The sequence below is a fragment of the Prionailurus bengalensis genome, chromosome C1, assembly GCF_016509475.1.
Source record: "Prionailurus bengalensis isolate Pbe53 chromosome C1, Fcat_Pben_1.1_paternal_pri, whole genome shotgun sequence".
NCBI lineage: Eukaryota > Metazoa > Chordata > Mammalia > Carnivora > Felidae > Prionailurus > Prionailurus bengalensis.
The window spans coordinates 213,958,934-213,972,037 of record NC_057345.1 but is presented as its reverse complement, the minus strand read 5'-3'; the positions used below and the strand labels follow the sequence as shown (position 1 = coordinate 213,972,037).

General features: G+C 55.0%; 2 long non-coding RNA genes across 2 annotated transcripts; both read left to right on the top strand.

Moving 5' to 3' along the window:
• The first annotated feature begins 4,650 nt into the window (after positions 1-4,650).
• Positions 4,651-6,089, top strand: LOC122479742. The gene is made up of 2 exons (XR_006296425.1): positions 4,651-5,073; positions 5,195-6,089. It is a non-coding gene; the product is annotated as an uncharacterized LOC122479742 (long non-coding RNA).
• A 486-nt stretch (positions 6,090-6,575) lies between these two features.
• On the top strand, positions 6,576-8,170 carry LOC122479741. The gene is made up of 2 exons (XR_006296424.1): positions 6,576-7,227; positions 7,549-8,170. It is a non-coding gene; the product is annotated as an uncharacterized LOC122479741 (long non-coding RNA).
• The last annotated feature ends 4,934 nt before the right edge of the window (positions 8,171-13,104 follow it).

Here is a 13,104-nt window from a genome sequence, read left to right as displayed (position 1 = left end):
GATGGAGACTTCGGTCCGACTGCTCACTTTGGCGGCCGCCGCTCCTGCCCCCTCCGTGGGGAGTTGCTGCTGGGAAAAGGCGCTGCGTGGAAGAAGGCCTCCTTGTTCTTGCCTGGGATGATGCCCTTACTCCGCTTTTAGCTCAGACGGCAGAAGAGCCCCACCCTCAGCTTCCTGAATGTTCAGTTTACAGCCTCATACTCAGCCACTGTCTCTGAAAGCCACTCCAGGGGGGAAGCCGGGTTGTTGAAAGCCCTGTGTTGAACCTGGGCCCTGAGACCTGTCACCACCGTCCTCACGGTGACTTTCCCTCTGAGCGCCTTCCCGCACAGATCTTCATTTGGGACAGCCTCAGCTCATCAGAGGTGCTCATGTGCCGCTGAAGCCCGAGAGCCCTGGGGCCAAGATCTGGGCTGCTTTTGTTCTGGGAGCCTCTTGGCCTTTATGCAAAGACGCCCACCCATCCCCAGGCCAGCTCTGCAGGGTCAGGGGCGATGACTTTGAACACCTGCTGCTGCCACCTCAGAGACCATCTGTGGCTCCGCAATGCTCCCAGCAGCGTCGCACCTCTGGCTCGTCCTGCCAGGGCCACGGGCCCCTGTGTGGTCAGCCTGGAGCTTGCACTTGGTTCCGCTAGGCGTCTGCTTGCACCCGAACTCCCCTGTTGCATTGTCCCCCGCTGAGAAGCTCCCTGTCTACACTGAAGTTCCTTCGAAGTCCAGCCCACGTGCAGCCCAGGATCCAAGCGTGGCTTTCAGAGCTGAAACCGGAGCTGAGGTTCTCCTAACCCTCAGGGTGACATAGATGTGGCCGCATCCCAGGCAGCTATGAGTATCGTCTCCCCAGAGACTTGACCAGGGAGTAGTGAGCAGGGGTGGGGTAGGCTGGTGGCGGAGAAGGGCTCCCCTCTACTATCAACTGGCTCTTGTTAGACCCTATACACCTCCCACTGACTGGGACATACATGAGGTTGCTTTGTACCCTCCCCCCCCCACCCCCCCTTTGCTCAGGCTTTGTTCTGCTTTTTCCTGGGCTGGAGGGGGTTTCTATGCAGGATGGGGAGAGCACGTTTTGTTAAAAGCTAAGTTGGAGGGAGGGCAGGGAGAGATCAAGTAATTTAGAACATCTTTTTCAGGGGCGCCTGGGTGGCGCAGTCGGTTAAGCGTCCGACTTCAGCCAGGTCACCATCTCGCGGTCCGGGAGTTCGAGCCCCGCGTCGGGCTCTGGGCTGGTGGCTCAGAGCCTGGAGCCTGTTTCCGATTCTGTGTCTCCCTCTCTCTCTGCCCCTCCCCCGTTCATGCTCTGCCTCTCTCTGTCCCAAAAATAAATAAACGTTGAAAAAAAAAATTAAAAAAAAAAAAAAGAACATCTTTTTCAAGGCAATAGCTTGACTCGCAAGGCGATTTTTTTCCTCTATAGAAGCTGAATGGCACCTAGATGTTTTTCTTCATTTAACTTCCACAAGAAATCTTAAAGTGTCCCCAGGCGGATGGAGCACAGACCAAGGTGGAAGTTCAAGTTCTTATTAATGTTTTTGAAGCTAATGGCATACTTTGCTACGCATCCATTCCTCGTGTACAAATACAAAGTCCTTGCTCAAAAGAAAAAAAAAAAAACAAAAAAAGAGATTCGGTTTGGCTGTCTGAGGAAAAGGGCTGAGATCTCTTTGTTTCCTTCTTCGCATTTTCTGAGTAACGAATGAGTCAAACAATGAAGGAGTCTGTTGGGGCAGCCTTTTATTCTCTCCTCTCAGGTGCCACCATCTGCTCCTTTTCTGGCCTCCCTTGTGACCCACACAGCTGTCCTACAGATTGTGGAAGAATGTGGGGTCTCTACCTGTGGTCCTCTGCTGTGGAGAAGCCCTTCCTGCTGGAGACGATGCCAGGATCTCAGGACACAACCTGACTGCGATCCCTGAAGTTGTACAGGGGACACAAATGGGTGGGTTGAGGCCCTCCCCTGGGACATTTGCTCGGTGGGGTGGAGGGGCGATGATAAGGGAGAAGTAAGTTGCACTTCTCAAAACTGCCTATGTGTCCTGAGTATTTATAGAGGGAAAGCTAGCAGAGGAAACTGAGTCCCTTGCTCTGTGGGACTCTTTCTGTAGGATGCACGACTCACGCTCGGAACAGAGAACCATGGCGACGGGGACAAAGCGGCTCCGTCCACCTGAGCCTCAACCGGCTGCTCCCTCACCCCAAGCCACACCCATCGGCATGGGAACCCACGCAGTCCCCTTTGCCCTACGTCCCATCTCTGGCACCTCGTGGCTAAAAATCTGGGCCTTGGCTCCTGAGTGGCCAGTTCAGATTCTGCCTCTGCTTCTTACTGGTTGTGTGACTTCTGTTCATCTCTCTGAGCCTCAGTTTCCTCATCTATAAACCGGGGGTCATGCTAGGACTCGGCCATAGGGTTTTGTGAGGATTAAATGAGATTGAGTTTGGAAGGGGTTAAGCATAGTACGTGGCATGCCAGGAGTCAGCGACTCTGCGGTGATTCTGGTCTTTGCCCGCCTGGAGTCCGTAAGGAACCCTGGCTAAAGAGCTCTGAGCTGCAGCGGGAAGAGGGGAAGGTGTTAGACTCCGGTTGGGGAAGTAAGACTAACCCATGGTGAGAAAATAGATACTGGCCACAAATAAATTAGGGATGAGATACGAAGAAAAGAAAGGATTGGGGATGGCTAAGGAGGTCTTAGAGCCACTAGACCTGGTGTCCAATGGGACCAAAAGGACCCTCTTTGAGTACGTAGAGGACATTCTTCCGAGGCCCAGTTGGGGCTGGCTGAGGCTGAGCCAGCCTCCTGCAGACCCAGATGGTGGGCTCCAAAGATTTGACATTTCCCCAAGGCGATTTGCACTTGGACTTATTAAGCACCTGCTATGTGATCAGCATACATTTGTTGAATAGCCCCAGTTTCACGAAACATTATTCCGGGAAGTGTAAAATACATGACTTTCAGGCTTGTTGTTAACTATATACCTAGAGGCTTCCTGGGTAGACGTCGGCAGAGCTGAAAAGCTCGCTTGTTCTTCTGTGATGAGCACCCGATTGAGAAGTTTTTGAGGACAAACCCAGGCTTGGGTTGGCATGATTTTACTCCGCAATCACTGACCCTCCCTTATTTTCCTAGCCATGCCAAGCTTGGTGACTTAGAACAAGCATTGGTTACAAGTTGCTGTTGTTGTTGTGATTCAAATACCCATTACACTAGGTTTTGCGATTCTGCAGGAGAACGGACAATTCTTCGGAGATGCCACGTAAGGCAATGAGGGCTGCTGGGTCACCATGTCTACAACACGTCATCAGACGTTTCACATACAGGCGGGTGGATGGAGACGAGGGCAAAAGGGCAGCAGTTGGTGCATCCGGATGGAGGCCTCACAAGTGGTTGTATGTATGTTCTTTCCGTTGTTGTCTATGTTTGGAAATTGTCGACTAAAAAGGTGGGGAAAATACTATCTGGGTAAGGTAAGACGAACCGCTGTCCTCTCGTGGCTGGTAGTTTTGGGCTCTAGCCGAGGACTTCCCTTCTTGTGCCTCAAGGTGCAGTGTTTCCCCTATACTTCGGGGTTCTTTAAAACTTGGGCATAGTGGCTGTTCACGACAGGTTTCCATCTTCTGCTGTCTGCCCTGGGGCCACCTCTGTGCCTCTCACTGGCTTCATCCTCGGCCGGTTGGACCTTCTGAGGAGCCACCAGACCCTGCCCTGGCTGCCATGGCAACAGAGGAGCAGCCCCTGGAGGAACATGAAAGAGAATGGAGAGCCTCTTATTTTTTAAGATTTCTAGACGTGAGTTCTTTGGGGGACATGTTGCATAAACCCTGAGAATCCCTGCAAAGCACCTGTCAGCCCCAAAACCTTGGGAAGACATCTGGGGGTCTGTGGGGAGTCGGGGGAGTACTAGGCCCCTATCCTTAGGTTTTGTGGGGAGTGGGAGGGGGTTGTCTGAGGAGACAGGCCTTGTGGAGGCAATATGGTCCCATTGGACATACCGAGAGATTTATGCCTTCCTGTTGGAGTTTCAAGGGTGATTTAAACTTTGAGCTCTTTACAACTTATTCGCTCACTTTAGACCTAACCTCTACATAGCACACGCCGCCGCTGTGTAATAAGGTGGTCATTCATTCATTCATTCATTCCACCCATACTACCTAGTGCTTGTTTGGGGCCCGGTACGTGCCAGCGCTGGGAACACAGGGCTCCACTGTGCCTTCAAATCTGCAGTTACCCCAGGCACTGGGAGAGGAGAGCGCTCTTTGGGAGGTGGTGGTCAAGGCAACGTTCTTTGGAGGAGTGGAGTCGGGGCAGGTAAAAGAGGGATCGAAATTAGATAGAGGAAGGTGTTTCTTGCAGGCTGGGTGTGCGGGACACCATGAGTGAAGGCAGCATCTGATCAGTGTGCATTCTCTAGGCAGATGGAGATTAGTGGGCCTCTGTCAGGCTGGGGGAAAACCTAAAATTAGCCCGACCAGCTGGGCCTGGGCTGTGCAGGACCCACCCCCCCTTACCCCCCCGGGGCCTCCTCAAATTTCAGAAAGCACGAGTGTGTGCAGGAACAGTGTGCTTTGCCCGGGTCACCAGAGGCAGAGCAGGTCACCCAGGGCTCAGCTGGGCAGGGGGTATGGCTCCCAGCAGAGATACCATCTCTCGTATGGGCTCCCCAGTCCCGCAGGGGCCAGGCATGAGGGAAGGGGGAGCCCCTGCCCTTCCCCTCCTTCTCCTTCCTGACACTGCTTCCTCTTCTGCTTCCTCATTCCCCTTCCAGATCCGTGGGCTCTGGCAGCGTGGCCAGAGGCAGGTCAGAACATTCCCCGGGCCAGCAAGCTGTGACCGCCACGGGGCAAACCCAACTGGGACGGAGGCCTGGGCAGGCACCTTCCTGGGGTATTGGGGCAGGAGCAAGCAGAAAGCCCTATCTTCACCCACTGCACCCCGTGCCAGCCTCCTTGCTGACCTTGCCTGAAGGTCCCTCCATCAGTCACCACAAGCAAAGAGCGGGTGCTGACATTAAGCCTGGGAGGTTGTTTGAAAAGCTAATCTTGCCTTAGAAGGCGCCGGGGCTGGTGTGAGAGGTAAGGAGCAAAGTGGCACTTTGGGAGTTGTGGGTGGAGCAGGGAGGACCCAGGTGGTGGCACTAGCGGGGGCCGGGGAGCTGGGCAGCCTCCTCAGTGTCCCCTACTCTCTCCCACACAGTGTCCACCCCACTCACCTCGGATGGTTTTTCTTATGGGCTGAGCTGTGTCCCCCAACAGTTTCGTGTTAGAGCACCTCACAATGTGACTGTATTTGGAGACAGGATTTTTAAAGAGGTAATTATGTTAAAAGGAGGGTGGGCCCTAATCCATTATGACAGGAGTCCTTGGACACCCGCAGACAGAAGATCACCTAGGGACACGGGAGAAGATGGCCAGCTACAAGCCAAGGAGAGAGGCTTCTGAAGCAACCAACCCTGCAGACACGATCTTGAACTTGTAAACCTCCAGGACGGCGGCGACATAAATTTCAGTTGTTCAGGCCTCCCAGTCTGTGATGCTTGTCATGGTGGCCTTAGCCCACTAACACAGTCCCTGTCCCCAGAATGTCCTGTCTGGTGCCCCATCTTCTCATCTCTCTCCACTCTGGGGTCTTCCCTCCCGGGCCACCAGCCCCGGCTTTCACAGTCTCTGAGACAGTTGCAAATGCAAGACTGGTCAGGACGTTTCTTGAACTGCAGGTGTGCTGGAACCTTCTGGGGAATGGAGCACAATGAACATGAGCAGGGGGGCTCCGGAGCGCTTCCTGAGAAGGTGTGGTGAGGGTGAGCTCCCCGTGCCCTTTCATAAATGGCTCAGCATAAGCTAACGGCAGCAAGAACCTTCCCTGCAGCCTGCTAGGCGGCCCACATGCCCAGCAGCAGCATCCATTGAAATATGACCTTGGGGTTCCTCTCCCTACATAACTGCCTTCATCCCCTTTCCAGTGCAACACCTTGCTTGTACGTCCCAGCCTTGGGAATTGGTGGAATATAGAATGGCCTGTCTGCAAAAGGCCTCAGCAAGTGCAAGCTGGCCCCGATTCCCAAGGAATAACAATAAAACTAGCACACAGACCCCGTCTCCCAGCTTCGTATTCCTTCTTTGGCAGAATGGAGAGGGAAGACCTTTGAGAAGCAGCGATCCGGGGTGATCTCCACCCCTCACCCATTAGTACCATGCTCACAGCATCAGGGAGCCCCCGTGACGAGTATGTGTGAGCGATAAGAGGACGCCAGTCTGTAGGATGGGAGCCGTGGACGCTGGCCCACAGAGGCCCCATGTCTATATGGGAGGAGAGGGCACATTGTTAGAGAAGGGAAAAAAATCTACCTACCCCTGGCCTGCTCATGCCAGGCAGGCTCTCTAGACCTGCGGCCCCAGGCTCTGCCCTCCCAACTCTGGACTCTCCTGCCAGTTCTGGGGCCATTGCTGCTGGTGGGGGTGGTCCCGGGCCAGCCTGTTGGCTCCAGTTCTGGTCTCGGCAGGGGTCTGGTGCATCACCCACCCTCACCGTACCAAGCTCTGCTGAGAGCAGTGTGCCAGACATCTACCCAATGTCTAGTTTCCCCTTCTTCCTACCAGCGGGACCCTGACTGGGGTTGGGGGGTAGCCATGTGCCCAGGTAAAATGCTTCCTTGGATCCTTTGTAGCTAGTGGTGGCCACGTTGACCCAGTTCTGCCCAATGGAATAAGAAGGAAGTCGGTGGGGAGATATTAAAAAAAGAAATGACTCATCTGGCATGTTCGTCAGCCCTTGGCCTCTGACTGCTGACTTCACCCTATCCCTTTTTGCCTTCCTAGAAGACAGATTGGATGCCTGGAGGCACAGCAGCCATCTTTCACCCATGAGGAGAGAAGTCAGGTGCTAAAGTGTGCTGGGGGAGGAAGGGACAAGGAGTCTGGCTGACACCCTTACACAACAGCACCAACTGTTGACTGCCAACTCTAAACTTAACTTTGCTGTGTGAGTTTTAAAAAAAAAAAATCTCTTCTTTGTTTAAGGCCTTGTTACTCTCTGGTTTTCAGTTCGCAGCTGAACACAGTCCTCACTGAGACACAGCTCTTCCTATGCAAAGTCTGGTAGCTCCTTCTGAAATCTCAGCACCTACCCCAGCCCCAGAGCAGCCTGGCCCATGGATGGTTGGGCCTCTTCCCTGACCCCACCGCACGGAGGTGATGGCCCGAAGGTATGGGATCGCAGGTTTAGAGAAGGTGAGTGACTTGCCTTGTATCGCACAGCTAACAAGGAACAGAGTCAAGGGCCAAAGTCAGATCTTTTGTCGCAGGGGCACCTTTTCTTCTCTGATACTAGAGCTGTGGGTGTGGGGGGCTGGCGAGCAGAGATGAGGGGGTTCACAGCCCAATGAATCTGCTATGATTTCCTAGGAATAATAACAGATCAAATCCTCACTGAAAGGTTTTGTCAAATGTTGCCTGAACAAGGCCTACCTTGACTACTCTGTTCAAAATTTCAACCTTTATTTCCGGAGTCCTCTCACCTTGCTCTCTCTCTCTTTTTTTTTAATTTCATAGAATTGATCACCTTCCAGGACACCATACGGTTTACTTTCGTTGTGTTGGCTGTGTGATGTCTGCGCCTTTCTCCCCACCCCCAGGATGAAGCCCCACACAGATAAGGGTCTGGGTCTGCTTTGTTCTTTAACGCCTTTCTAAAAGCCTGGAAGCATTTCTGGCATAGAGAAAGCATTTGCTGACTGGGATTAATAGCTATGTGTCCTAAGCACCAGCTGTTCTGGGCTGACTTGTGTCCCCCCCAGTTTGCATGTTGAAGTCCTAACCCCAGGACCTCCGAATGTGAACCGTATTTCGATATGGGGTCTTTGGAGAGGTAGTTAAGTTAAAAGGAGGTCAGTAGGGTGGGCCCGGATCCAATATGACTGGTGTCCTCGTAAGAAGAACTGATTAGGGACCCAGAATGCAGAGAAGGAAGACGATGTGAAGACACAACAGGAAGATGCCCAACCACGAGCCCAGGAGAGAAGCCTTAGAAGAAACCATCCGTGCTGACATCCTGATCTCAGACTCCCAGCCTTCAGAATCATGAGACATAAATCTCTGTAGTTTAGGCCACCCACCACGTCTGTGGTCCTTTGCTATGGTGGCCCTAGCACACGGATACAGCAGCCATACCTGACACAGTTTGGAGGGGTTTGTACATGTTGTCTCATTTGATCTTAACCACGATCTGAAGAGATAGCACCTACTTTGCAGATGCAGAAACTAAGGCCAGGAAATGTTGATGCGGGGGCCTGAGGAGGCCTACGTGTTGGGGTGCTGGGCCTCATGGGGCTGGGGTGGGGGAGCCCGGGTTGCTGACCCAACAAGGGCCCCTCCTTATCTGGAGTTCTGTGGGCAATCAGGCCGGTCGTCCCTCTGCCCCACTCCCAAACACACCTCGAAACAGGCCCGTGCTAACCCCTCACACCCCAACCTGCTCTACAGGTTTTTTTAAATAGTTACTTTTTTAAAATAATTTTTTAATTTTTTTAATATTTATTTTTTTTAGTTTTGAAAGACAGAGACAGAGCGTGAGCAGGGGAGGGGCTGAGAGCGAGGGAGACACAAAATCCAAAGCAGTTTCCAGACTTCACGCTGCCAGCATAGATCCCGACGTGGGGCTTGAACCCGTGAACCGTGAGATCATGACCTGAGCCAAAGCCAGTCGCTCAACCCACTGAGCCACCCAGGCGCCCTGCTCCCAGCAGCTGTGTGCAGAGTCCTGTGATCTGAGACGCTGCCTGACGCTCTATGGGGCAGTTTCAACGCTGAGGCCAACGGAGGGAGGAGAAATAAGACAGCTTTGGGGACAGTGACCCTCAAAGCAGTTATTGCTGATGTGCTGACCTGCAGGTCTGCGCAGAGAGCCAGGTTCTCCATGAGGAGGGTGTGGGGAGCCCACGACTCTTTAGCTTCCACTCTTTGCCACTCTTAGCCGGGACAACAGCAGTGGCTCGCGTTAATTGAGGTCCTGGCAGGTGCCAAGCCCCGTGTTAAGTGCATGATACAGAGTTTCTCATTCAGTCCTCTGAGCAGCACTGCAAGATGGTCACTGATATTATCACCATTTGACAGCTCGGGAAACTGAGGCTCAGAGAGCTCAAATAAATTGACCCCTCAGCTAGGAGGGGTCAGCACTCAGCACTCCAGTGCTGGTTCTCTTCACCAGCAACTCACATCAGCTGTATACCCTGCCGTGTGCTTTCTCAGGCTGTAGTTGGTTGGAAATGTTCCCTCAAACCCCTTGCACTGGGCAGAGAATTAGGAAGGAAGTTTGTGGGGGGAGAGGACAGAAACTCTGCCAACGCATGTGACACAGATCCGAGCTGCTGAGCGTGTGGCTGGTAACCTCTCCTGCTCGCTCCCGCCTCCCCCACCGACGACCTCCATCGGGGAGCTGAGGCCATCCCCTCTGTGTGAATCCCCCTTCAAGGCCACCCTGTGCTCATCTCAGCCAGGGTCATGGGGAAGGCAGAGGTGGCCCCTGCCACCCGCTCGTTGTCATCGGTGGCTGGTTGCGAAACACCCTGGCCAGTCCATGGCAGCAAAGGGGGAAGGAATTCCCTTGGATAGTTCCCTGGATAATTCCAGCCCCTTCCTAGGGGTACAGGGACAGCCTGGGGACAGTCTGAAGTGAGTACCCGGTGGTGAACCTCCTGTGCTCTGTGACAGTGTGGGGCTGATTCCCTTTGTGCTAAAAGAGACCCGAGGAGGGGCCATCTGGGGCTTTGACCATCTGCTGTGTAAGCTTGGCTTTGGACTTGACAGGCTGGGACACTGTGGGTCGGAACCTCGGTGCAGGTGAAACAGGGCAGTCTCTTCTCCACTCCTTCCGGAGGGCGGCTGCCGGTGACCTAGCCGTCTCCCCCAAGAGTGGGTGTGGCCCAGTCTGGTGGGGGTGGTGTGCCCCCCACGTCGGATGTGCCTCTCTGTGAGGGGTTTGGGTCTCGGGTGCGTGTGCCCAGGAGCATGACCCTTGCCTGCTTGTGGGCCCGCCCCTGTCACCAGACCCCAGGCGGCCTACAGGAAGGTGTTTGGCATGGGAAGAGGGCAGTGATGTCCATGGGCCCAGGGCAAGAGGCAGGAGGACTGGATGGCCTTGGTGGGAAGCCAAAGTGCATGACAAGGCTGCATGGGGCCACGCCTCCTTGCCCGAGTCTGAGGAAGTGGCAAGGCCCCAGCTCCAGGTGCCCGAAAGCCACAGCAGGGCAAAGGCCAAGGGCTTGCACATCCGGGGCCTCTCAAGCTGCCGGCTGCAGGGAGGGGCTGGGCTGGGCACCAGCTGATGGAGGAGAGCCTCGAGGGAGGGGGTATTCCTGCACGTCCTGGTGGGGCTCTCTTGGCAGGGCTCCCCCCTCCCGACCGCACTTATCCTGCCCTGCAGGCTGGCTTCTGGGCTCTTCTTTAGAAGAAGTAGCGTAACTGTCATCCTTTCCGACCCTCCCCTCCCCATAACCTGCACCCCCTCCAAACCCTTATCTTCACTATCAGACGCCCAGCACCCCGCTTCTCATTTCCTGGATGACTCTGTGGTTCTAGAAATTCAGAGCCACTGTGTTCTGAGAAGGTGCTTTCTGTCGCCCCTGGGAAGCGGGCAACACGGGCTTCATGACTCCACGGGTCGCCCGTGGCTGCTTACAGCAGAAATGGTGGGAGGAGAGGCCCCGGGGCCTGGGCTAGGGCTGGCGCAACAGGCCAAGTTCTTGACGTGGCCACAGGCGCTTCGCAGGGACAGCTGGGCCGGCAGGCCTCACAGGGGGAGCGGGAAGGGTCAAGGAGGGAGCGCTGGTGTCTTCCTGGTTGAGGGTAGGGAGCAGGAGCAGGTGGGAGGCAGCGGAGGCCAGGCTAAAGATGCTGGGGATACACCGGGCAGGGTAGAGCCATTGTCAGTGGGAGCGGAGGGCCAGGCAGTTTCCCAAGGCAGGGACTATCTATCCCAGGGGCCGTGGTCACCGGGGCTGTGGAAGAGGGTCCCCGGGGCCTACCTGAGACGGCTGGGTAAGGCCTGCTCAGCCCAGGTGCTGTTTGCTCCACGGAAAGGCTGTTGGGGTCACCGGGGGCCTAGGAGGAGGCACGTGAGGCCCTCTCTGTGGGTAGGTGTTCAGGTCAGGATGGGGTCAGAGACAGGAGGACGAGGAACTTTCTTCTGGAAGAGTGCATTGCTGCTGCAGGGGGCCTGAGGCTGTGGTGGCATCTCCACCCAGGAGGGGGCTGGTGGCCAGAGGAGGGATGACCAGTATGTGCCATCCGGTCCCTTTGGGGCTGTGGCAGAGACCTGCGGTTTGGACACGATAACCACTGACGGGTCAACTGCCCCAGTTTGGGGAGCAGAGGCTGCCACAGCTCCCTTTTGGGGACCCCCTACTCAGCCAAAGGACTAGTTTCTTCCCTTCATGCAGTAGGTCCTTCCAGGTGCCCACGAAGAACCTGACGTGTGCAGGGCGCCGTGAGAGACAAAGGTGAACGAGGCAGAGCCCTGTTTCCAGCCCTGAGGAGAAGCAAAAAGGCCCATGTGCCCAAAGAAGTCTTTTTTTGAATCTTTTTTTATTTTTAAGACTCAGAGCGTGGGCTCCGGAGTGAGACCGTTGCGGTGGTCTGGGGTGCAGCGCAAGTGACACTGCACTCGGCCCTGAGGGCTGTATGGGCCACAGACAGAAGGACGACGGGGCAAGGATGGTGGGAGGGGCACGGGATGGCCTGAGGAGTCGCGGTGGAAAAGACAACCGCCAGTAGTGACTAGGGATTCGCAATCGTAGCCCCGGTAGCTATGGGCGTAAACCAGATGTGCAAAAGCATTGGCTCTGGGCCTGGGAAATGGTAGCTGTTAATCCTACAGAAGTTGGCTCCCAGCAAACTGAAAGGCAGAGGTGTGAGTACGAGCCACCCCTTCTTTGCCCCCACGGGCGGGGCTGGGCCCCGGGTGGACCCAGCCCTCTGGAGCGCGGCCCTCCGGAGCTGAGAGCCTGGGGGATGGCAGGACAGCCCCATGCCTTACACATGCTGCCCGCACTGCTTGGGACAGCACCGTGTGGGCCCCTCCACAGCGGATTAAGATGTCCTCTCGCCTTGGCCTGGCCATTTCCACTGGGGGGAATAGCAGGGTCAAGGTCCTTTGCAACTCGGGGAGATGCCTTCACTGCCCCGGAGCGGGATCTGGGTGTCCTTGCGAGGCTCCGAGGGCCCAACTGCGGTTCTGAGGCACTTTGGGGTGTGTTCCAGAACGCAGATGAGGAAACCCCACCCCGACCCCACCCACAGAAGCCAGGGCATCATTTGGATGACTGTCTGTGCCTCAGAACCTGCTCCCTGTCCGGAGATGTGGCCCTGTCACCTACCCAGGTTCTGATCTTTCCACCCCCTCTCTGACTCCTCTCCCACATGTACCCCACTGACTCTGACTGTCTCGTCCAACCCTCTCAGACTCTCTCAAATCCTCCCTCCTCTCCTCCCCGAGGCCCTGTCTTCTCCTGCCTGTTATTACATTAGCCTCTCAATGTCTGGCTCCCCTCCAGACTCTCTCTTTCCAGGCCATTCTCCAAAGACCAAACCCCACGCCAGAGTTCCCCTTAATGACACTCAATAACCTTCTAGATAAAACCCCAGTTCCTCAGCAAACCAGGCTCTCTGTGACAGGGTCCCTCTTTTTCCCACCTGCCTACCTCTTGGACTTTTGGGTCCAGGCCCATTGAGGTCTCCACCTGAAGCCCCTGGCCCTTGCTTTCTCGGAACTCCCATACCTTTGTACCTGCTCCCTCTGCCCGGAACACCTATGCATCGCAAGCTAACTCCTACTCAATATTTACATCTCTAGTTTACTTTTGTTTATTTTCTTTTAAACCGGAAATGTCTATCGTTTGCTGGCTATCAGTGTGACCCAGGATCGCTCTGCTCAGGGGTCACCGCCTTGACATTCTTTACTCCCCACCTGGGTGCTCTTCACGTGGGTGCCCTGGTGCCTGTGAAGAACACACAGGTAGCATGCGTGAGATTTTTCGTTCTCCAGTTTCTACTGTTTTATCCTCCCCCAGCAGTTCCTGAGTTGTATTAGGTGCCGAATAAAGACATTGACTA